General features: G+C 40.1%; 1 pseudogene; it reads right to left on the reverse strand.

Moving 5' to 3' along the window:
- Positions 1-12,937: 12,937 nt before the first annotated feature.
- Positions 12,938-13,056, reverse strand: LOC111741014 (annotated as a pseudogene).
- Positions 13,057-14,306: the final 1,250 nt, after the last annotated feature.

The following is a 14,306-nucleotide window of genomic DNA, read 5'->3' on the forward strand; positions in this document are numbered from 1 at the left end:
GAGTTATAGTTTAGGTTTTGTACTTGGCCCTGAGGTGGTTTCCACTCACGGGTCTCTGCTTGGTCAGACATGACTCCTTAGATTTTTCTGTTTGTCTCTCCAGTCTGGGGGGCAACAGTTTGTCTCTTCTTATGGATCCAATAAGAGTTGATTTTTCAGTCCCTTTGGCTTTTTATGGAGCGGCGACTTCCCTCCCATCACCTCTAAAGAGACAGAGAAAAAAAGGTGCGAGCGGAGGAAATGGTCATGCTCACAAAGCAAACCGTGGGGCTGCTGTCGACTCAGTTTCAGTACAACTACAAGACACAGTCTCGGTCATCACAGTGGTCCCTCCAGGCCTGGCCGGTAGAGCTCAGATCTACAATGTGCACCAAAGACCATTGCTGCTCATATGGTGAATGTGTGGTCGGCTGGATCTGTGTTCTTCACCAACCTAAAAGCCTGAACGATATCGTCATCACCATCATGACTCTGTTAAAGTGAGGTAGAAACAGGACGTATGGGATACACGTAAAGATGACTTGCGTTTCTGGAAGCTTTTAAGAAGGTTGTATCAGAGGAATTTATATTCTTATTCACGATATTTTGGAATACAGGGGACAGTGAGTGCTTTATTTCTTGATGTCATTATACAATATCATAATAAAACAACTTCGCAAACAATGAGTGTTTGTAGTGCATTCATGGTGAAAGTCTCCTGTGGGATTTCTCTCTAGCCTTCAACCAGGTATGTATGAAGGGGAATATCAATTATCTTTCCTTTCAAATTAGATCTTTCTGTTTCCTTAATTTCTCCAGCCATCCCTTGGAGACATTCTGGCACGAGTCTGTAGATTGTTTTTATTCTAGTATTTCTAGAATCTGCCCTTCATTTGGATACTTGCTGCCATCATCCTCTTTGAAGCTTTGGCTCTGACTTTCCCAATAATCTCTACACGGTATTCCGGCTTGTGTTTGTTCTGCACATCAACTGCCATTTTGATTCAGTTCATTTCTCTCTTCAGATTCTCTTAATGCGTGTTCTTGCTTCCCATGATTAGCGGGCGTTTGCTGTCAAATCTTTCGACTCATTTCCTCGGGCCCGGACATCATAATTGCACCTCCTACCTCCTCTCGTGACCTGTGTGATTATCTAACGTCTTCCATTAGATTATAAAGTGCTCAAATGCAGGGACCTTGTCTTATCTCGTTTTGTAATTGCCGAGAACATATAATATTTGCTTTGTCAACATTTCTCGTATAAATAGATGCTTAATGAAAAGAGGTAGAAACTTAGTACAGGTGGTTCTTTAAAAAGAGTTAACCATTTTTTCCAGTTACTGGGACTCAGTTGAACTCTATTACCTGGAGTTTTGCCAGCCAGATTTCTGTTTAACGATATTTATGATGAAAATTAGTGTTTATAGAGGTTATCCTAGGGCTGTACAAAATCTTGAACTGCTTTCTCAGTCATTTAAAGGAAGAGTGTATTCATATGTTTGCTTCTGGTTAATGAATTAATTATATGTATCACCATGGATTATTTATTTTTAAAGTATTAAAATACAATAAATCACAATAATATCACACCGAACGAATCTTCCTTTGATATTTAGTTTGCTCAACAAATAATTAGCACACAGTTAATATGTGCAACTTAATAGAGTTAATTAAGCAGAATATTCTACTCTAGTCAATTTATGTATATTTGAAATGCCTTTTGCATTAATTGTGCTAAATAGTGGTTTACTATAATTGACATATGTATAATATTTCATGCATTTTTTTCAATAAACATTGAGCAATATATGGCTCTTTAAAAGAGAATATTTTATAGAGCAATTACTAAAAACCTGCCTGTGAAGCAAAGTTTTATGAATCGAATCCAGTTTTTGGATATTCCATTCAAAGGTCATTGAGCAGGTTGGTTGCCTGATCTGCTGGTATCTTTGGTTTCTGCTTCTCGACCTGGAGTGCTGGTGTGCCAACAGCTCTTTTCCCCACATCTGCTCGGTCCGGGAGAGATACAATACTGGGAATGTTAATTCCGACTAGACGCTTTAAGCTGTGGTTCTCGAGCCTGGTCACACAGTGGAGTCACTTGTAGAGTTTTGAGAATGACTGATGCCTGCTCCCGTTTGCAGAGATTCTGGCTTCATTAGTCTGAGATGTTGCCCTGTGTCTCTTTCATTGTTCCAGTGCCCCCTGGATGGGCCTGCCAGCCTCTCCCTGGTGACCCTTGGTCCCTGGGGCCCAGGAACACCTCCTTCTTTACCCTGCAGCTCAGAGGAGGCAGTGGTTTCCTGCCGTCGCTGCTCTCTGAGTTTCCTCATCATCCCTTATTGGCTTCTCTGCTCTTCCATTGCCCCGTGAGCAACTCTGTGTAACGTGCCCTCTGTCGCAAAATCTCAAAGTGGTTCCTCTTCTCCTCACTCAGGTTCTTATCGGATCTTGACTCAGATATCTGGTGGTGAAGACAGTGAGAAGTGAATCAGGGATAGTGTGGGGCCCTCCCGTTCTGGCTGGGAGGGCAGACAAGGCTCGGGTCAGTGGAGATGGGGAATGGGAAGGACACAGGTTGGTGACCATGTCCAGAGGCCATTCATTTAGCAGCAGAGGCACCTGAATGTTATTCTATAAAGCAGATCTCATGGGAGAACTTAATGAAATGTTCTAATTTCATCATTTTTGATAATTTAATTTCCTTGTGATAAGTCACATTTACATTTTATAAAGTTCATCAGGGAAGACATCAATGTTTTTACACGATGCCAATCTATTGGTATATAGGTTTGATTAATTAACCCTGATTAACCTTTTAGTCCATACCAGTAAAGCTGAAGAAACCTAAATGTGAATTTCTTTTTAAATTTGGAATTTCTTTTATCTGCTGTTGGTTTATGCTTCAAATTCATGAGCAAACTTAAGGTAGATTTGAAAAGCCTCGCTCTGTTAAAAAAAAATCAGCTTCAAAAAATGCCTGCTCTTTGTCTCATGCGGGTAAGAGGAGATGCTCTGTTCTGCATAGCTTTACGGCCTTATCCCGTGGAGCTCTGCCGACAGCAGCCAGGTGAACGAGAGGAAGCAACCCAGACATCCAAGCAAAGCCTCAGGGAAGTGTTGCGTGTACACACGGACACTCATGCCTGCTTTCAGGTAAGTACAGGGCTGATCCTACGTAGACTTAGAGACTTTTATTGACACACACACAGAAACACACACTCTCTCTCACACACACACACCCGCACACACACTCACGCATACCATCAGTAGCCTCTGCCCAACTGTACTTTCTGAATGGCTGTACTGAGCTGGATTCTGTTTCTGCTCCTTTACAGATGCCTTCAGAAAGCGTTAGTGAGCAACCTCTACATATCACACACAAAAAGTTGTTAGTCAAAGCTAGCATTTTTATCTCGTTAGGAGCATCACTGCTATGAGCTGAGAGAATGAACCTCATTTATCTAGAATGGAATAAGAATAATAAACATTTGTCAAGCCCTGTCTTCAAAGACATGCTGCTATCTCTGTTTTACACATGAGAAAACTGGGGCTTGCAAAGGCTCTCAGAAGGACAAGAGGTAAAAGCGGGATTTGAGCAGTCAGGATTGCTCCAGGCATGCAATCGGAATTATGCGACGGATTGAATTTATGTCTTCCCCGTTTTAAATGATTGAATGAATCCAGAGCTTCTCTAGGCCTGTGCTAATCAATCCCGGAAAAATTAGGGGCCCAGAAAAACCCAGCCACTAATTTAAGTCATTAGTCATTAAGTATTTAGAGTTAGGTTCACACTGGTTTCCTAGGGAGGTGGCCAACTGATTTATAAGAAGGGAGACAATTGCTGGTTTATAGAGCCACGTAAAACCTCTTAAAGGAGCGATTGTAAATGGCAGATTCATAAGACAGATTACTCACTAGATTGGCAATAAAAAGAGCCTTCAACACACCAGTCCAAACCACTATTGGGCAGAAAACCAGAAATTGCCATTGCCGTGTGCCTGGGCCCTGCACGTGCTTTAATGTTCTTCTATGACTGTCTTGAAATTCTTTATATAATTTTATCTTTGAACTTGTGTTTTGTGATGGTGCTGATGGGCCAGCGTTGTGCTCACGTGGGTGAGCAGCCCGCACATGGATGGCCGTGGTCCAGAAGCAGCCACAGGCACACGGAAGTCGGCCCGGATCCCATGGGTGTGCATCAGGGCACGTCAGGGCTCCTAGGGGGTGGCCAGGACAGAACCTAAGTGGTGGTGACGACAGAGGCAGCAGTAGCAGAAGTGGCAACCACAGCCCCACCAGTCTGAGCAAATGTCAGAGGAGAAACATTGAAATAGCATTGTATAAATTCACATTTAAAGTCAATTTTAGACTTACATGAAACCCGTTTGTACAGAGAGCCAAATTCTTTAGAAAAATTATTTTGTGACAATCATCAGTTCTAGACGTAATAAAATTTATATTTTGATGTAATTTATCAGAATATAACATCTCCAAATAATCCCAACAATGTTGTCCCAGCCTGTAAAATACTCATAACAGCTCCAGTAACAGTTGATATGCAGAAAGATCCTTCTCAAAATTAAAAATGTCAAAAATTATTTCTAATTTTGCATTTATAAAACCAACCAATATTGCTAAAAATGATTAAAAATAAAGTTGCTAAAAATACATTTTGATGAATTAATAAATTTGCAGAAAAATAAGCCCCAAAATCCTATGATCAATCGAGATAGCACATGATTAAAATGTTATCAATTATCACATTATATAAAATTATATAAAATTTCAAAATATTATTCTAAAATGTGCAAGTTTACGCTGTTACTCCTGTATCACTATTACTTCTATTACTCTTTTGTAAGTAACAAAATATTTTGAAAGAAACAAATGTTTGTATTTTAATACCTTTAATAGTACTTTTTCCTGCCTCTTAAACGAGGGGCTTTTTCATCGTCATTCAGCACTAGGTCCTTCAAAGTAGGTGTCCAGAAGAAGGAAATGATATTATAGAAGACATGGGTTCTCTACCAAGAGTCCAAGTGTCCTTTTCATCCTGATCAATAACACGTCCCCAGAGTAGGGGGAATGACCAGCTCGGGGGCGGGTTAGAGCGAGTCTTGGTCCTGGGGATCAAGTGCCACCTCTGGAGTCTGGCTAGGGCAGGCCTCCATGTAGGAGAAGTTGTGCTTTTATCCTCATTGCCAAAGCAGCACATTAGGTATTGGAAGACGGTAAAAGGTGGAGAAAATCTAGGGAGAGTGGATTGCTTTTCCCTTAGTCACTACTGCTATAAAAAGGGCTGTATGTTTTACGTGTATTTTTTTTTTTATTTTCATCTTCTTGTTCTTCACTACAGAATCAGAGCTGGTTTATTAGAGAGACAGAGATTGCACAGGAGCCTGGCGTCTGTGATGCTGGGATGAAGATCTGGATGTGAGCCCAGCTTTGCCACTGATTGCAATGAGACCTTTAGAAACTACTCGCGTCTTTAATTCTTCATTTTCTCGTATGTGGTGGTGAAGGATACAGTGACAGCTGATATGTTTTGGTAACTCTGCTTCGATTCCTGCTAAGAGAGCAGCTCTTTCACCTACAATTGCTTTTGTGTCCTCAGAACAAATGCCAACACAGGAAAAAAGGCAAACGACATGTTAGGATCATTATGGCAGCATCTTGACCTGGCAGAGCTCCGGGGCTCTGCAGCCCACACTTTGAGAATCTCTATTCCACAGCATCTTTTGAAAAACCCCACAGCTGGACCTAAGCTCCAGGGTTCAGAGAGAGTCCAAGAGCCCAAGAGAGAAAAAAAAAACAAGCAGAACACACAGGACAGATCCTTAAAGGGAGGGATTAAAATTTGATCCTAAATATAGAAACGTGCAAGAGCGGTCAATTATTTTTCAAAGCTTTTGTGCATGATATTTGAACTAAATACGCTAGCAAATAAATTGAAGGAGAGTAGTGGTCGCTGCTGAGACTGGCATTCGTGCTCTGGAAGTTTAACTGGAAATCATACTTAAAACGCAGAGCAAAAATACAAGGAGAAGACAGGCATGAGAGGGAAAAAAAAAAAAGATTTTTCAAGAATATATCTGGAAGCACTAACATGTGAATAAAAGAAGATCCGGCGAGGAGAGAATGCACAGATGGAGAAGAGGCAATGATACCCGTAAAAGAAGAAAATGTTCCCGAGATTAAGACAGACCTGGATGTGCACATTGGAACTATTCACAAAGTTCCAAGCAAAAGGAATGAGGAAAAAAAAAAAAAAAAAAGTCACGGAAGCCAGTCTGGAAAATTCTTAAACTCCAAGAGTGAGGAGAAAGCATTAGACCCTTCCAGACAGGAATCGCTTCAAGAATCAGACTGCCATTCAGTGTTTTCTATGCAAGTCCCGAGAGAGAAGACGGTGGGATGGCATCTGACCGTCGAGAGGAAAGGACTCCTGCCCGGGATCCCTGACCCCCTCCGGATGTCACTCTCCTTTCAGGATGGGTAAAGGGCGCTGTGATCCAGAGAGTATATCGCTCCTGCATCGGAGGTACCCGAAGAAACTACTGGAGACAGGACTATATAAGGAAATGATGCACCCCCATAAAAATGCATCTCCGCCCTCCGCCAGCACCACCAGCAAAGCCAGGGAACCATGAAGAAGGAAAGAAGCCATGGTCAGCAACGCACATACAGTTAGATTCAAACGGACAGCAGTAGACCAGGGACGTAATGCTAGCTACCCCAAATAAGAGCTCTTAAAATAGAAAGGAACTATGTAAGGGTAATTCTAATAATAATCTGGAATGAAAAATACTGAGCTATCTCAGTGAAATCTAGACGTTAGGGATGAAGAAGGAGAAAAGTAATGAACAATGCATGTCAAAGATTCTATCTTGGTCTGGGTAAGGGCAGAGAATTGAGAATAAGACAAGATATTCTAAATGACTGACTATCTTGGTAAAGGAAGTAAATCATATCTTATTTTTTGTTTTTTTGTTTTTTACAAAAAAAATTACAGAAATATGTGTTTTGTTATGAGCCCCTGCAGAGGGAAGGCAAACATGTATGGAATAGAAAATTACAGTGGAACAACTATATTAACAGAGGGAAAAAGATAATGAAAAGAAACACGAAAAACAACAAAAAATAGCACAGAGAGAAAAGGAGGAGACGCAAAGCGAACCAATGTGAACATTAGGCGAACGTCAAATTAGAAGGAATAAAATAAAGTACGAAAAAAATGCAACGAGGTCCTAAAAGAACGAGGGAAACCTGAGAAACTCTCACAGCCAAGAGAATCCTAAGAGAAGTGACACCTAAGAGTGGTATCCTGGATGGGGTCCTGGAGCAGCAAATGGATGTTAATTTAGGTAAAAACCAAGAAAATCCGCTTTCGTTTTTAGCTGCAGTAAAACCTGGAATTACAAGGCTCGAGCAGGTCTCAAGAACTCAAGGACTGGATGCAGTTGGGTCCCCGATTCAGACTTTAAACAGGGACTGATATGTTCTTGGGAGCCAGGAAATTTTCTTTTCCTCCATTTCTCAAGTCCGCTTTTTCTTGTATGTCTGCTTCCGCATTCTTTGGTGTGGCAGCCTGAGTTTCCAGCCACACGGTGGAAAACTGTTGGTGACAGTTCCTGAATTTATATCTCCTCTGATTAACAGATCATTCACTCCTTCTTTCCTTCCTTCCTTCCTTCCTTCCTTCCTTCAGAAATAGTTATTGCATGCTTACTATGTGCCAGACACTCTACGATGCTCAACTCTATTCTGATGATAAGATAAAGCAGATATTATCCCATCCTCATGGAGATTCCTAAATAGTAGAGAGGAGGACATTAGTCTATTACTTACACAAATAACTATATAATTACAAATGACAAGTGCTAAGAAGAAAAAATTCCGGATATTGTGAAACCGTTCCCCCACCTAGTCTAGGGTGTGAAGGAGGAATTCCTGTAGAGAAATAACATGAAACTGGGACCTAAGCATAAACAGGAGTTACCCAGCCACTGGGGACAGGTGTGGTGAACACCTTTACAGAAAGTTTGGAGATGGGCAAAGGGAAGGAAGTGAAAAGTTGAGCTATTTATCCTAAATCTATAGCTAGTGTCTTCTATGAGGTAGATTCAATGAATTTATATTTGTAAAACACAAATTTACTTATTTATTGACTCCTAAAGAACATGTATTTTTTAATATCCATGTAATATTTACAAAAATAGTTGATTGTGTACTTGACTACACAGAAAATCTCAATCTTCAAAAGGTAATTTGGAAATCTAGAAAACATTGATGATTTCTTAGAAAAATATAAATTATTAAAATTGAATGAAGAAGTAGGAAATTTGAATAGACCGAGCCCCACAGAAGAGATTAGCAAAGTCATTCAAAATGTATTATTGAAAAAGTTAATAGCATTTGACAATTTCATAGCTGAATTCTAACCTTAAATTCTGATGTTATTTAAACTATTTAAGACTATAGAAAACAGACAAATTCTCATTGTATTTATGAAGCCATTCTTATTACTATATCCCAATAAAGATACTGCATAAAGATCAAGATGCAAAGAATTCTGAATATAATATTAGTTATAATAATCCAGCAATGTATTAACAGACTATGGACAAGTTGAATTTACTGCAAGAATGAAAGGCTGCATTGGTGACAGGAAATTAAGCAACATGATTCCTTACAACCAGATATTAAAGCTGAAAAATAAATGAACATATCGATACATGCTGAAATGCCATTTTGATGAGCATCCGGCAGCTATTCTTAAAGACAATTAAGAAAATGTATAAACAAGAAACTTTTTTAAGTATTATAAAGATTACAAAACATCGGTAAGCATTATTCCAAATAGCAAAACACTAAAATCACTTTAATTATGATCAGGAGCTAGGTAAGGTTGCTCGCTTGTGTCATTATTTCTCAACGTCATCTTGGTGGTTCTAGTGAATGAGGTAAGAAAAGACGCTAAAGTAATTTGTATACATATTAGAAAAGAAAGGATAAAATGCTCTTTTTTTGGGGGGGGTTGATATTATTATATTCCTGAAAATCCAAAAGACTTAAGGAAAAAGTACTAATTGGTAAGAGGAGTAGATATAAAAATATAGATAACAATCAATAACAGAAATCACCTATTGGAAACGGGAAAAATTCATTTATGGTTGCAGAGAAATACCATGTGAAGAAAACTATAAAGTCCTGAAAACGAGACTCAAACAAATGGAAAATCATACTAAGTTCTTAGATATATACTAAGTTCTTAGATGTGTAGACTGGAAATAACAAAAATATTAGATCCCCCAGTTCACTATATACATGTATATCTGATATTTATATATAACAATAATTATGATATATCATGCGATTTCAATTAGAACCATAAATAAATAATATAAAATAATCTTAAAGCTTATTTAGAAAAATAAAAAACCCAAGAATAAAATGTATAAAGGTATAAAATGTAATGATATTAAATGCAGATATTAAAACTTACTATATTTGAAACTAATTTAAATAAATAAATTTTAAAAAATCAAATCCGAAACAAAAATAAAACTTACTATTAAGCCTCTATAATCGAATAAAGAGGGCACTGGTTGTTTTTTGATTTTTGAAATAAATAAACATGGTAAAGGAATCGAATGGAAAATCTAGATACAGAACCCAAAATACACATTATTTTAATTTATTATGAATTCGATATTTCAGGGCAATGTGAGAAGAAAGATGCTGGCTCCATTGACTATCCATTTGGAGGAAAATAAAAATATACACTTCTCTCTCAGTATTTGTATAAATAAATTTCAGATATGTGAAGAATTCAACGTAAAGAAATAAACATGAAAATAAATCTGGGATAAATAAATAAATAAATTACTTCAAAAAAAATATATAGGTGCCTATACATACAGTTTAGGGTCTCTGGAGACTAACCAAGAGAAAAATCAAAAGCTGTAGAAGATCAAACAAGATCAATGAGAAATTATAGAGTTCAAAATAAATTTGCATCACAGATGACAGATAAAAAGTTAAAATCTTTCAAATACCAAGAGTTCTTACTATTGGGTAACAAGTAATAGAAAATAGATATGAATGAATCACTATCCAAAACACATGAACACTGAAAGTTATCAGTAGTCGAGGAAATACAAATTAAAGTAACAAAGCAACATCCATTTATAACCATGTAATTAACAAACCCACAATAGAATGATAACACTTCCACTCGCATTTGAAGTATGCAGAAGAAAACTTACTATCATGATTTACAGATGAAATGTGGATTGTTACAGCAATTTTTAAATGGCAATATGGCGATATCTTCCAAAAATAAAAATTCACACACTCTGTGATTCACCGGTCTTATTCCTGAGAAACTTATTCCAAACAAATAACATACATAAAAATAAAATTTTATAATAATAGATATGTTCCATGATGTTTATCACAGCATTATTCCTATAATTAGAATTCTGAAACAAAGTGAATCCCCATAAATTAAAAAACATAAATAAATAATTGAATCAATCTTTAAAGTAAAATTATGCAGCCATTAAAAGGAATGAATTATAGCAAAGCCAGTTGATTTGGTTAGACTTTCTATAATGATTGAGTGAGAAAATGTGGCTGCAGAAAGGTAAATAATTTCCGTAAATAATACCAACAAACAATGACAAAGTATGTCATTCGTATATAATAGATGTTTGTCAATGTGTTTCCAGCATTAGGCTGCTAGCACGGATCCTTAGTGTGGGGAAGAAAGGAAACGAAAAAAAGAAGGGAGGGAGGAAATGGATAAATAAATGAAGAAGGGAGGGAGAGAGGGATGAGAACTATTTAAAAAGCCAGCATGATCCCTATTATGTTCTCTGTGGCATAATAAAAAATAGAAGAACTCTGGCCTACTTGCCTGCCGGCAAGCTTTCAGTCACTTTTTCCTAAGACCTGACTTTTCTACCTCATTTTTCCTGTGGCTACTAGTCTGTCGGCGACTATGTTCCACTCAGCACACTGGGGAGAGTTCCTTTTTGTCTTGCCAGCATATTAAATAAACACAGGCACTGCCTGTTCCTTCGTCGCTCCATTTGTCAGGTTGTGTTCACGCCACAGACAAAGAGAGGACATTGCACAACCCTTTTGCCATTTTTTGACCATTTAAAGTACCTGCCAGTTGTTGTATCGGCTCTATCTTTTAAACATCTTAATTGAACATAGAAATCTGTAGAAGGGAACTTCTGAATGACTATGTTTCTCTTAATTCCTGGAGGTACGGCATACCAGGAAGAGAAGCAGGAGCCATCCGTGCCTGTCAAAGGCTTCACGTGATAACCCTTGGGAATGCCAAGAAGACCACGTGCCACCTTCTGCTCACTTGGGAGTGTACCTGACCCCCTCTCTTCCCACCTCTACCTCAAATGCAGTCCTGCCCTATGGCTGCCCCTCCCTCCTCAGGCTTTCTCCTTCCTGTTGAGTTATTCAGCCTTCCCCAGAGCCATCGGCTGCCCGGTTCGGTTGCCTTTTGTCTTCTGAGCTCTTTGAAGACTTTTCATCTCTCCTTAGTGCTAGATCACGTGGTCAGTTTAAACCCATTGTTACATTAACTAACCTTGAGAGCAAATGTATCTTTTCAATCACCCTTGATCTGGAGCTTTGAACAGAAATTCGGCCCTCTCGAAGCTGAATGGATGGGACAGAGGCAGCCGGCACTGAGCTGGGGTTCACGCCTCCCTCTGAACCGGGGGCGCTGCACCCTTCTCTTCTCTCGTACCAAACGCATCTCATATCACACTCTGCCCTGGCCCGTCTAGCGTAGCAGTCCGGGTATCTTGAGGCGACCTTTTGTTGTTGTTGTTGTTACTGGAGACAGAAAACAGTTTATTGAATTACTGTGGTACCCGCGCTAATGCGGAAAGGTAGAGATTCAAGACGGAATATTTGAGAACAAAGCTTTCATAGCTTATTCTCGAAAGGAATAAAGAAACAGGCTTTGGGGAGTTTCAGATTCCTCGAAAACTACACTTGACATGCTGCTAAGAACTGCTCTGCTCCTGTAACGACGGGCAAATATGGGAACTAATTCCTGGGAGGATGGCCACGTGGCCCGATAAAGATGAAAGGCTTCCTGGTGAATTTTGCCACTTTGCACGACCCCCACCTTAATCCAAATTTCAGAGATGTTAACATACCAGTGAGAAGAATGGCTTCCACAATGTTAACTGGCATAATGATGCTTCGAGCGTCAGTTCTTTGAAAGGAGCTGCATTCAGAGGTCGTGGTTGTTTACAAAGGACATTCAGTATTTGAACTAAATACTTGAGAGCTGTACCCTCATTTATGGGCTCTTGTTTCTGAGAAAGTCCAATATGGTTGGAAAGAGCAGTTCTTTAAATCAACTTGTGCCCTGCTAAGGCGTTGCCCGACAACTCAGACTGGGGAACCCCTCAGACTTAGGTATGCAGGGGGGTAAACTTTGAGAGGCACAGACTGGAGAAGAGTAGAAGGTGGAATGATGCCGTCTGTGACCTAGAAGCCCCATCAAAGGCTTTTTCCACTCATCCTCCACCCAGATCTACATCTGCTGCTCTGCTCTGGGGACTCCGACCAGCTCCCAACCCTGTAGGCACAGGATCTCTCCACGAGCCTCTCTGCGTGGGAGCAAAATCATCTTCAGAAGGTTGCTCGGTGAACACGAAGCACAATTAAGTGAAACAGAAACAGGATGCTGGTGGCCACTGTCTCCTCAGAGAGAAGCCGCTGACCAGACTCTGGAAGCCCACTGTCCAGTCTCCCCTCCTAGGCAGGCCTCGGATGGGCTTGCCCGGTATTCGCCTCTGAGATTTTGTTCCCTCTGGTTCCAAGACTGACAACTGCACATCTGGGCAGAACATTCTTTCTGGTTTTATACAATCGACTTCCAGTCTCTTTGAACTGGGAGCTGTGTTTATGCCTACAGTCCCTGGTCTTCCTAGGTGGTCTCCCATCCAAGTACTAACCAGGCCTGACCCTGCTTAGCTTCCAAGATCAGACGGGATCTGGCTCGTTCAGGGTGACATGGCCGTAGACCATGGACAGTGGCTCCACTGGGGCGCGAACCCATGACCTTCTGCGTGTAAAGCAGACGTGCTAACCGCTGCACTATAGAACCACATCCTGTTTTGTCATTTTTAAGGTGACTCTCTTTTTCTGCTTGGTCCTCTGGGTGTGCCTCTTAAAGTGTACCTCCCTGCATGCCTAAGTCTGAGGGGTTCCCCAGTTGAGATCCTGTCCACACCCAGGACTGCCAGTGTCTCCAGCTGGGAAGAAAAGCATTTGGCTTTCTTTTCTCCTGCTCTGCTATTGATTAGGAGGTCCCATTGAAGGTACATTCATTTAGCACATTTCTGACTCAGAGAATCTGAGTAAAGGAAGAGAGAATATAAGTAAGCATTAGGAACAACTCAGGGGATTTCAGGCGAGGGTCTGGGGAGCGAGTGCCGAAATCTCTCCATCTCGCCCTCTGCAAGAGCAAGGGCAAGAGAAAGCATGAGTTTGGAACTGTTCTACCTCGCTTTGGGCGTAACTCAGTTTCCGTGATTGTTTAAACCGTAGATGGAATGAACAGAGATAGCAGAGCAAGTATAAAGAGGCAGATGCAGAAGTCGAGTTAATTGAATGCTATCATTTCACGTGGCCACTTGCAACTTCTCTTTTCGCTTAAGGTTTAAAACAGCGAACGAGCATTGAAAGCTATGAAGACGTCACACCCACTAAGATGGCTAAAACCCCAAAGACGGACCATAACGAATGTTAACGGGGATGCGAAGAGGCTGGACTCCTCGTGCGATGCTGTTGGAGGGTAAGATGGTGCGGCCGCTTTGGAAATTAGTTTGGTGGTTCCTTAAAAAGTTAAACAAAAATATACATATGGAGTAGCAATTCCACTTCTAGGTCTCTCTCCAAGAAGAATGAAAATCTACCCTCAGAATCACTCTGTCATTTCTGCCACCTTTGAGTCATTAGAACCAAGTCACTAAACACAGCCCACGTTCAAGGAGGGGAGACTTAAGCTTCACCTCCTTCAGGGAAGGGCATCACGTAATGCGTGGACATATTTTAAAGCCACTTCTAAACCAGGTTTTGTTCAGGAGGAAGATGTTTATGGTTGGAAAGATGAGGATGGGAAAGGAAGGAATCATTTCGCTTTCTTTTCGTCTTCTGTTGACATTAAACTCTCCATGTCAGGCAGAGACCTATCGCTTCCTTCTCCCGTTTCTTGCACTAAATATGTCTTTTAAAAGTCTTCACATTATTATTATTATTAATTATTATTATTA

This window comes from Pteropus vampyrus, unplaced genomic scaffold (assembly GCF_000151845.1).
Source record: "Pteropus vampyrus isolate Shadow unplaced genomic scaffold, Pvam_2.0 Scaffold71, whole genome shotgun sequence".
NCBI classification, from domain to species: Eukaryota; Metazoa; Chordata; class Mammalia; order Chiroptera; family Pteropodidae; genus Pteropus; species Pteropus vampyrus.